The 10,294-nt window shown below is 40.9% G+C and overlaps 2 non-coding genes across 2 annotated transcripts; both read right to left on the reverse strand.

The window, feature by feature from the left end:
* Window positions 1-448: 448 nt before the first annotated feature.
* On the reverse strand, window positions 449-522 carry trnan-guu. Its single transcript has one exon. It is a non-coding gene; the product is annotated as a tRNA-Asn (tRNA).
* A 344-nt stretch (window positions 523-866) lies between these two features.
* trnan-guu lies at window positions 867-940 on the reverse strand. Its single transcript has one exon. It is a non-coding gene; the product is annotated as a tRNA-Asn (tRNA).
* Between the last annotated feature and the right edge of the window lie 9,354 nt (window positions 941-10,294).

Here is a 10,294-nt window from a genome sequence, read left to right on the forward strand (position 1 = left end):
GAGTCTTACCCAAATTATATACATAGACATATTTTAATGTTGTAGTATATTAATGTAGAGCACATAATCAATCTAATCAAATCTATGTACACTGATCACATGCACATAATCCAATTATTGTCAATTAATTATCTGAAACTATTTAAAAACTGTACTTGGAATTATATCATTATATAACCACTTACTTTACACCAGTTAATTGGTATAATAATGTAATAATAAAACCAGCATCGGAATCTGAAACTTCTTAAAAGATTATATACAGGAAATGTCGGTTATCAAAACCGATTTATTTAGATTTTATAAGAGATGAAGCAGTGATGTGACTGCACGTAATACACAACTTAGCAAAAATATATATCTTTATATTCTATTTTAGCTTTAGACACTGTGTTTCGAGCAGCCTTTCACAAAACTACATTATTTGCTCCTAAACACAAAAATTGCTCGTCCCTGGGTGGGCTCGAACCACCAACCTTTCGGTTAACAGCCGAACGCGCTAACCGATTGCGCCACAGAGACTGTTGCAGCCAGCAATACATTTCTCGTCTTCTCATGGTTTCGATTATGTCACTGGTGAGTAGGGCTGGGTATCGTCGCTCATCAGCTGCTGGATGGTTGCTGAAAAAGTTTTGTGAGCTTTAACCTGGGATTCTGGCGTTTTTGGCTAAATACATATATATTGATACATTTATAAATGTATTTTTAAATTTATATATTTCATGAAACGATATCGCTAAGTCTAGCAAAAAAAGCTTGTTGTTACTTTTAAGTAAGCAATGATGTCAACGTTACCGCTGAGTATAAAGCAAAATTGGCATTAGGCGTGTGTTCTGTGCTTTATGCTCAAAAGCACAAAAAGCGGTCGTCCCTGGGTGGGCTCGAACCACCAACCTTTCGGTTAACAGCCGAACGCGCTAACCGATTGCGCCACAGAGACTGACGGTGCACGGCAAACCGGGGTTTGTCCACCAGTGTTCTCGTGCTACGTTGCCGGTCAGTGTGCATTTGCAGACAAACGAACACCATGTTCAGGCCTCCAGAACAAAAGGCAGAAGCAAGAAGAAGAGCTTTGAATGTCCTTCAAGAAGCCTGGAGAACTATTCCCAAAGGCTACTTACAGAAATGACTACAAAGCTGCCTAAGAGAGTTCAGACTGAGTTGGAAAATACATGTGGACTTTCAAGGTTGTTAGAAGCTTGGTAAACAAACTGTCAATCAATGGACCTATGGCCAATTTCCCTATTAAAACATAAGGAAATGATGGGTCAGCAGTACTGCAAATGTTGTACTGTGTTACACTGAAATGTTTACTAATTGTTAATATCAATAGACAGAATGGTGACATAAAAATGTTGAATGCTTGAAATTGATTTGAGCTACAATTACAGTTTAAATAACTACACAGGATTAACAAAGTCAAGATATCCTGTAGTGTTTATGCAAAAATTCAATACTGGCTTAAACTGCCGGCTCTCTGGATTGATCTGGCAGAACAACAGCAAAACGATTTTTAAAGGATGGCTTCTCCTGTGGGATTTGTCACATTTAAACCATTACATCCATCAAATCCATTTAAGCTGATTTTCATTCCTTACTGAACTAATAAAAAAAAATCCTATAGCCACAGTGAGTCACAATTATCAGACAATGTATTAATGTGGTAATGAGAGGAGAGCACACTGAAACAGTCAAGGAACATCATGAAGCTATTCAGACTGTGGAAGGACAGGAACAGCTGGCAGCAGAAGATATAAGATTAGATTTACCCTCTGCTTACTGGTCCTCCAGTTCAGTTTTACAGGCTGTATCGATTATTGCGGATTAACCCTTTAAAGCCCGAACCATTAAATAATTGAGTGTTTATTTAACCTTCTTACAACAGAAATCTATATTCTTTGTATCATATTTGCTCCTTTTTTTGGAGCAAATATGTTTAAAATGTAATGTGCAATTTTTTTTGGTTTTTAGTGGGGAAATAAAACCCACACGGATGATATGTTCTCAAAAACTCACAGAAACTGTCAAATATAATACACTATGCATTAAAGCTCTACATACGGCACAGGAGAGATCACCTCGAAACTAGATGCCCTGTTCCCAGATTTTTGGAGGTTCATGAGGAGGCCATCGCCTGCTGGTGTTTCTGCTGTTTCAACCACTTCAGTGGTCACAGGTGTATAAAACCAAACACCGAGGCATGCAGACTGCTTCTACAAACATTCGAGAAAGAACGGCTCGCTCAGGAGCTCAGTGTACTCCGTGAAATTTCCTTACTACTAAATATTCCACAGTCAGCTGTTTTGTGGTATATAACAAAGTGAAACTGGTGTAGAGCAGCGGAGACGACCAATCACGTTTCTACATCTGGTGATGTGATTGACGAGTCTGACAGTTGCCGAGGGAACAGTCCTTGTCTGACTGCATTGTGCCAAGTGTAATGTTTGGTGAAGGGGGAATCGTTGTGTGGGGTTGATCAAAACTGGTCAAAAGTCCCCATAAACACCCCTAAACCTTGTAGAAAGACTTCCCAGAAGAGCTGAAGCTGTTATACCTGCAAACGGTGGGCTGGCCATATATTAAACCCTACGGATTAAGAATGACACGTCACTTGAATTGATATACGTGCGAAGGCAGACGAGTGAATACTTTTGGCAATATAGTGCATGGCTCTCTGTAATACTTTTGATAGCATAGGCGAGCCATGGGGACGTGGGATGATGTCAGAAAATCTGGGTCACAAGTCTAAAATAAAAGCTATGAAAATGAAACCTTCTCCAACTAAATTTGGGCGTGTAAGTATAGAGAGTGACACACATTCGCCACTGCGGACGTAGGCTCGTGCGCGCGGTGTGTCGATCCCAAAACAGGACGATCATTGTGTCAAAACAACACAGAGAGGCCGATGTCTTACACAGAAGAAAGCCGAGCGGCAGCTCAGCGAGAACACAGCGTCTTCTGTATCGGGTGCCTCGCTGGCTTTGACCTTTGACCCCGTGCCGAGTAATATGACCATATCCTTTAAGAGGGCCGAGCCAGTGTGCGCCAGGCAGAAAACACGAGTGCAGCCATTTTTGTGTGTGCCGAGCAGCCTTTTTTCTCACACACACACACTGCCCACACAGCTAATTTATTCAGTAAATGGGAAACTGGTTACAACCTTTGCCCTCATGTTGAGCCGCAGCACTGAGCTCGCCGGTCAAAGGAGTGCCACCTGAGCCCAGGGGAGTGGGTGGTGGTGGTGGTGGGGATTTCATTAACACACGCATACAGAAACAGGCACAAGACAGCGAGGAAGCGGCAGGAAACCTAATAACTACTCGAACATCGTCCAGAGCAGATTTAGCGAGAGAGAACAAAGGAGCGAGGTAAGAGGACAGGAGATGGGGAAATTAGTTGGAGGAAAAAATGTGTCTGCTGGAAGGAGCAAATGGGAAAAAGAAGAGAGGAGAGAAGGCAAAGCAAATGTGAGAAGGCAGCAGTGGGAAAAATAAGAAAGATGACAAAGAGGAGTGTGGGAATGCGTGTGTGAGTGTGTTTGGACGGCAGTGCGAAGCAGTGCTGACAGGATGTGTTGACAGGCCCGTTTGGAACAGTAGAGGTTTTATCTGTGCTAATAAATGAGGCCCTATATCCCATCCTACACGGGCCTATTAAAAACTGACCTGGAGTCTGTTGTACTTTCTTATTAAATATTTCAAGTGGGTGGAGCAGCTCCCGTTTCATTGATTACCGCAAAGCAAGCAAATCTTTATTTTTAGAGTCAGGGAGAAACGGAGAGGTAGAGAGGACTCGCACACAGCAACCAACTCATGCGTTTAAATCTAACAATGAATACAAAGACAGAGGTAATCAAAGGCTGGGGAGAGAAGAAATGCTTCGGCCTCCGTGGCGAGCGGCACAGTTTTTACAGCTCACACCATTCGTCATAATAGGGCGTATTAAGGCACTCACAAGGATGTCCTTATTATGTTTTTTTAAGTACACAAATAAAATTAATGTGTAACGAATTCAGTTTGGTTTATTATAGTTTATATATAACTAATTGAGAACAAGCATCATTGCAAAGTAATTTACCGACAAAGAATCCACTTTATTAAAGAGCTAGTTCAAATACTCTGGTTAATTATTATCCAGTAGGGAGGTAGGAACAACTCCTGAAACTTCCAGCAGGAGCAGAAGCAGGGAGGTGCAGCTATCTGCTGGAACTGGACATTCTCATGTAACTCTCAGCTGGTTAAAGCCCATAGCATAGTTGCTCCACAGTGTGGTAGGTTACCCCACACAAGTAAAAATCCCTGGCTCGACTTTTCCCAGGAGGAGACACACGAGCGTGAACGTGCATCCGATTCTAAAAGTGTGCACGAGACACTAAGAGGCTGGTTGGACAGACTTTAGTTCATTGCCACCAGGGCGGCGGTGTCCAGCTGTCACAGAGTGACAACACATACCCTGGACAGGTTGCCAGTTCACCACGGGGTGAGAAGAACTGGCAACGCATACAACACGCTTCAACAAGAGCTTCTTTCCAACAAAAGTCAGACTGTTGGTGAAAAAAACCCTAAAATACAGACAAAATCGACCTAATCCAGGAGTGCAATACATATCTTTTCATACTTGTCCTTTAAGTGCAGTATGGGAATTAATGTTTCATAATTGAAATTACTTGAAATTGTGTCCCCTTACTTTACCTCACTGTGCACTTTGGTTTGTATTTGTATATAAATATAAATTTATTTGGCTTTGACTCTAAGCTCTGCGCATCAGATTTGCTTTGTATTGCAGACCCAGTGCATGTGAACAAATGGCAGATAAGAGGCGTTATCACTATCTTTTTTTTTATCTTTTGAAACCACCAAAGAAAATCTACACTGCATAACATTTTGACAAGAACATGTCTCCTCAGTGCAGAAAGAATCCTCCAGGAAGCTCAGATATAATAGAATTGTTTATTATCTTAATACAAATAAGAACCAGGGGCTACATGTCTTTGCAGGTTTAGTTTAGACTGTGTACAGCAGGTGAACAGTATGTGAAAGTTACATCCTTAAGAAATAGGAGGAGAAAAAAAAATAGTCCAGCCAATCCATCGACTGTTCACTGAAGCCTCATCAGACATGGTCTCAGTGGAAGGGTGGCTGTCAAGAAGGTGTTCTTAAGGAAGGGAAACAGCGAGAACAGGCTGAGGTGTGCCAAATTACACAAGAACTGGATTGAAAATCAATGTCAGTAGTCTGGAGAACTATTCCTGAAGAGCACTTAGAGAAAAAGAGTTCACACTGCATTAAAGAATAAAGGTTTGCATTCCAAATATTGACTTTTAAGCTCACCAGAGTTGTACATTCTCCATTTTCACCTACATATTTCCTGTATGTTTGCTCATGTTTTGCTTTAATAAACCACTTCACGAATTTCTTGGTGAAATATAAAGAAATGAGGACTTGATACTTTTGCACAGTACTTTAAATATTCAGTTTATTCTTCCAGAGATAAGGTGCTTTCTAATCTTCCGCCAGCAGCTGAGCTTTCTGACCCTCCTGTGGCTGCAGACACAAGTAAACTTAATATATATATACAGATGCCGCAGAAACACTTGAAGGCCACCAACAGAATCCATTCATCATATTGCACAGTCGAACAGGCTCGACCCACTGGGACTCCTTTAAAAAAGTTCTTTTTTAAACATCCTTATTGGTGTACAGTGAGATTTTAGAGGTTTTGCCTAAAACGGCAGCTTCTGCCAAGGGAAAGAAAGCCGTTACAGCCAGCAACAAGCTGCAAGAGGAAAACCAGTGAGAGGTCCAGGCATTCTCTACTGCAGTCAAATAAATAGGATTCATTACCGTGTTGAAAACGATGCTAGGATACTGCCCGACATGCTTCAGTGTGCATGTTTACATTTAATTTGTCAACCCTGGCGTCCTGTGTGCATGGCATATCTTTAATGGCACAGAGAGCTGGGTTCACAGACACCAATTTCTAGAAGTGTCTGTGAGGCCATGCAGTGATTTGCATGAAAGAATCACGCCTGCTTTTAATATAGTGTGTCCTATGGGCATGAAGGTCACAGACATATAAAACATGTTACTGGAACATATAGCAACCTCACTGACTGCTATATGTTTTTACAAGAGTCAAAGAGTTCTTTTGGAATAGGAGTTCTATTCACATACTGGTCAATGTAATCAGCGTAGTAATAACAACAGATCTCACATTTCCAGTTCAGGTGGACTAAAGCTTTGTGGGAGTTACCATTTACAATATCAATTATGATCAAATTTGCTAGAGGCACCAAAAACAAAGCTCTTTGGTCTCTTTAAATCTAGAAATTACATATTCATCGCTGTTTCATTTTCACTTAGTGTTGTTTACCAGGTGATATCTGTTTTGAGTGCTATCCAACACCCATATAGTTTTATGTCAGCTGCTTCAGAGCAGTCATCTCAAGACTTGTGTTGAACCGCTGTAGGTGTACACTGCAAAAACTCAAACTCTTACCAAGTATATTTGTCTTATTTCTAGTCAAAACATCTCATTACACTTAAAATAAGACAAAAACAGCTACAAAGCAACATTTCAAGACAGTGAATCTTGAAACTACAGACAAACTAGATAATTTTCACTTGTTTCATTGGCAGATTTTTTTCACTTAATATTTTGACTTGAAATTAGACAAATACACTTGGTAAGATTTTGAGTTTTTGCAGTGTAGTTTTTATTCTTCTGAATCTAACCAAATCGTTTATTGCTGTAACCTGTCAAAAAGCTGAAATCATGGCTGGTAAGCACACCACAAACACATATTATATACCAGCAACATTGTCCACAACATCACAACCTTGACTTATTTAGCCCGACAGCAGGAGCGTGGTGGGTCTTGTTAGTAGCGTGAGGGACCCTGAACAGGTCAAAGTAACGTCACGCACCATCCAGAGCGCCCTCCATGTCTGCTGATTGCACCCTGACAGCTCGAATGGAAGATGAAGTGAGGCATGTCCGGGGATCTCTGCAAGCGGGCAGAGATTGTAAATAATTTAAAAATAAAGTACATGGTGCATGACTCTGTCCTGCCTCAGTTCTTTTCAATCTTTTGTGCCATTCATGGTGTGGAACACGATGGACGTTTGCTTTGGTTCTGAAGTACTAAATATTGATAAAGTCAGGTTTTTTTTTAAAGTTTTGTCAGTCCAGGCTGACCTGATTCTTGTCTACACAAATCAATAAAAGTAATCATACGAACAGATAAAATGTTAAATAATACTTTGCTGGTATCTCATTCTTAAGAAGCCTCTTTTGAAGCCTTTTGAATATAAAAAGTCATTTAACCATTGCAAGTCTTTAATATTTTTAATGCTCAAAAACAACCAGTTGTATCAAAGAAGAAAAAGTCTGTAAAGTTTTAGAAACATCTGTCCCTGCTTCTGAAATCACATCAAGCACAAACCATAAAAAGCTGCAGAGGAACCACAAGAAAGCGTCCAATCAATCAGAAAGCAGCCCATTAAACAATATCCATTCAGCACAGCGGTGTCATGCATTACTGCCGGTCCACAAACAAGCTAAAAACAATGAATTTATAATGCCAGCGGGGTGTTTAACAAGCTTCGGCCAATCTCTGCAGCTCATCACAAACAGGATCAATAGGAAGAAGCGACAGCGTTCCCTAATCAAAGTCTGCACTGTTCCTCACAAGAATAATAACCCGTATGGAGGAGGGAATACGCTGCAAACACAATAACTCATTAATTTATTACACACCCGAGTCCAGATCGTTACTCAGTCTGTCCGTCAGGATTCAGGAAGCATCCTTAACCTCGCCCCAAAAAATAGGAACGTAATACTAATAAAATCAAAGACCGGTGGGATTTATTAGGAGGTAAAAGCCAGAAAGAGCCCAACTGTCCTTTAAATACACTACAGGTGACTCATTAGTGCACAGGAACACTGTACAAACAGGATGGAAAATATGACGACTACTAAGTCTGAGACGTGTTTTTGAGTAACGGAGATAAAAAACAAACGTGACTACAAAAGAAGGGAGTGGAAATAAGTTGCAATACACAGTACAGGCGAAATAAATACAAACGAGAATAATAACTTATAAAGAGCCAGTTTAAGGAGACGGTAATGAGCGTGAGAAAAGAGGATCTATGTTTCTTAGTAAAGAGCGTTTAAAAGTTGACTTCAAATGGCAGGGGAGAGAGAGGCAGGGCGATAAAAATCGACGTGGGTCAGATTGTGAGGGTGTTGTAAACCTCCAGGGCCAACCAGGAAAGAGACGATTAACGGGACTCTGGAGCCAATTAGCACTGCAAGACTCACACGCGACACCATTAAAAAATAAATAAATAAAAGATCTGCTATAAGTACGATGACAATTTTATACCCAATGATTGTATTGGGGTTTTTTTTAAGAGAAGAGAGAAACAGCACCTCTAACAACAGTGATCCTTGATGCAGCATTAAAGCTTGTTTGGAACAGCACGGCCTGTTTTGTTTTCAAAAACGCTCGTACAGGATTCCAGGATGTCTCAGATTTATTGAGTCTGTTATCGCTCAGAAGTCTCAGACTCTCCAAATGCGATGTATTCATCATTTCTCCAAAGCTCAAATGTTGGTGCTGAGCCTTTTTATTTCCACTGCTGTAGGATTAACTTTTTAGCAATTACCATTCCAAGCAGGAACGCAATCTGTTCGCGGTTCCTCGCAGACGCCAAAGAGCTAGTCTTTCCGAGTAACAATGAAAACCTGCTACGGCAGTTTCTACTATGTCATTTCGAGGTGGAATTAATGGTTCTTTATCTGTTTCTGCAGGTTTTTAGCCACGCACTGTAAAAGATTTTCGAGTTCTCCAAAGCAACGTCTGCGCATAACCCAATCTCAATAAGTATGTAGAATAGAGTAGAATAGTAAAGGGAACCACAGTAGAGTTCACCACAAACAGGAAAAAACATGAAAGAAAACACCTAAGAGACAAGCACAGAGAATGGACTCCTAGCTGAGAGCTGTCATTGTTTCTAACACAACAAAGACGTTCCCTGTGTTACTTCTATGTTCCTGAAAGCAGAGGCTAAGCTGGAGGGCCGACAGCTCCATCCACATACTTTGACACTTCCTCCTGGATCACGGCACGCAGCTCTGTGCCGCTGCCTGTGTGACTGTGTTTTTCTCCCTCCCTGCCTAATGGTCGTGCTGTTAACAGTCTTCTAGCACTGCTTTATCTCAGTACGCTGACTTTCGGATTAGACAAGAACATCACATATTTTTCAAATCGCTCCCTGTTGTACCAAGATTTCTTATTTCATATTTTGGTCTGTTCATTTTATTTCTCTCTTAGGGGTGTGTATTTTTTTTTGTCCTAGAACAGAAGCAGCATGTATGTTAGACAACCCTGATGAGGATGATTGGAAGAGAACGATTGGATAGATCAAGTTATTCACCCAGCATGGTCACAGAATACAATCAGAACAATGTGTGAAAGTGATAACTCGAGTTTATGTTGCAACTGAGTCATTCCGTAAAAGGACTAGATGTTATCATCCCTGATAATGCGCCTGATAAGATCAAGACAAAAACATGATACCATAGAGCACTCCATCCAGACATAGAAACAAAATAGCAAGAAATGTTTAATGTCAAAGGGCCTCTTGGATCAGAAATGTTGGAGGACACTTAAACGTGACAGTGGTCCCACTGCAGCAAAGATTAGTGATTTCCATGACAACTTGATTATCAAGGCTGAGATGATTGGCTTGTTACTCATGATACCAGCAGAAAGTTGAGTCATGTAAACCTGTAAAAACACAAACAAACTTGTGCCCATAGCCATATTTATGGTGTTTTGGAATGTCTCCATTAGACATGCTAAAACAAAATATATGACTCAGCTCATTTTGAGAGGGTTGGATGGGAACTGTAATTCACCGAGGGGTGTGTGTGTGTGTGTGTGTGGGGGGGGGGGGGGTATAAGTGTTGAAATAATGAAAAATAAATCTACTAAATGCTTGCATTCATTGCAATTAGTAACCTCAGTCATACTAAACACCCCTTTGTTATGAAAATGCTGTGAATAATAGATGAGGGAGGCCCCGTTCCTGGGGTTGCCTAAGGCCCGTGAATCACTAAATGCACCCCTGTTGACTGTAGATTTACATACGAGCTCTCTGTGAAGCCCCACTTCAAATTTAAATCAGCCTGCGTGGCATCACAAAAGCTTTTCACAGTGAACGGCAAGAAGCAACTTTACAACAGAGAGCGCGGGGTTAACGGAGCGCCCGGAGCAGGAGATACAATA

This window comes from Haplochromis burtoni, unplaced genomic scaffold, assembly GCF_018398535.1.
Source record: "Haplochromis burtoni strain Fernald_Lab_line unplaced genomic scaffold, NCSU_Asbu1 Contig_430, whole genome shotgun sequence".
Lineage (NCBI taxonomy): Eukaryota > Metazoa > Chordata > Actinopteri > Cichliformes > Cichlidae > Haplochromis > Haplochromis burtoni.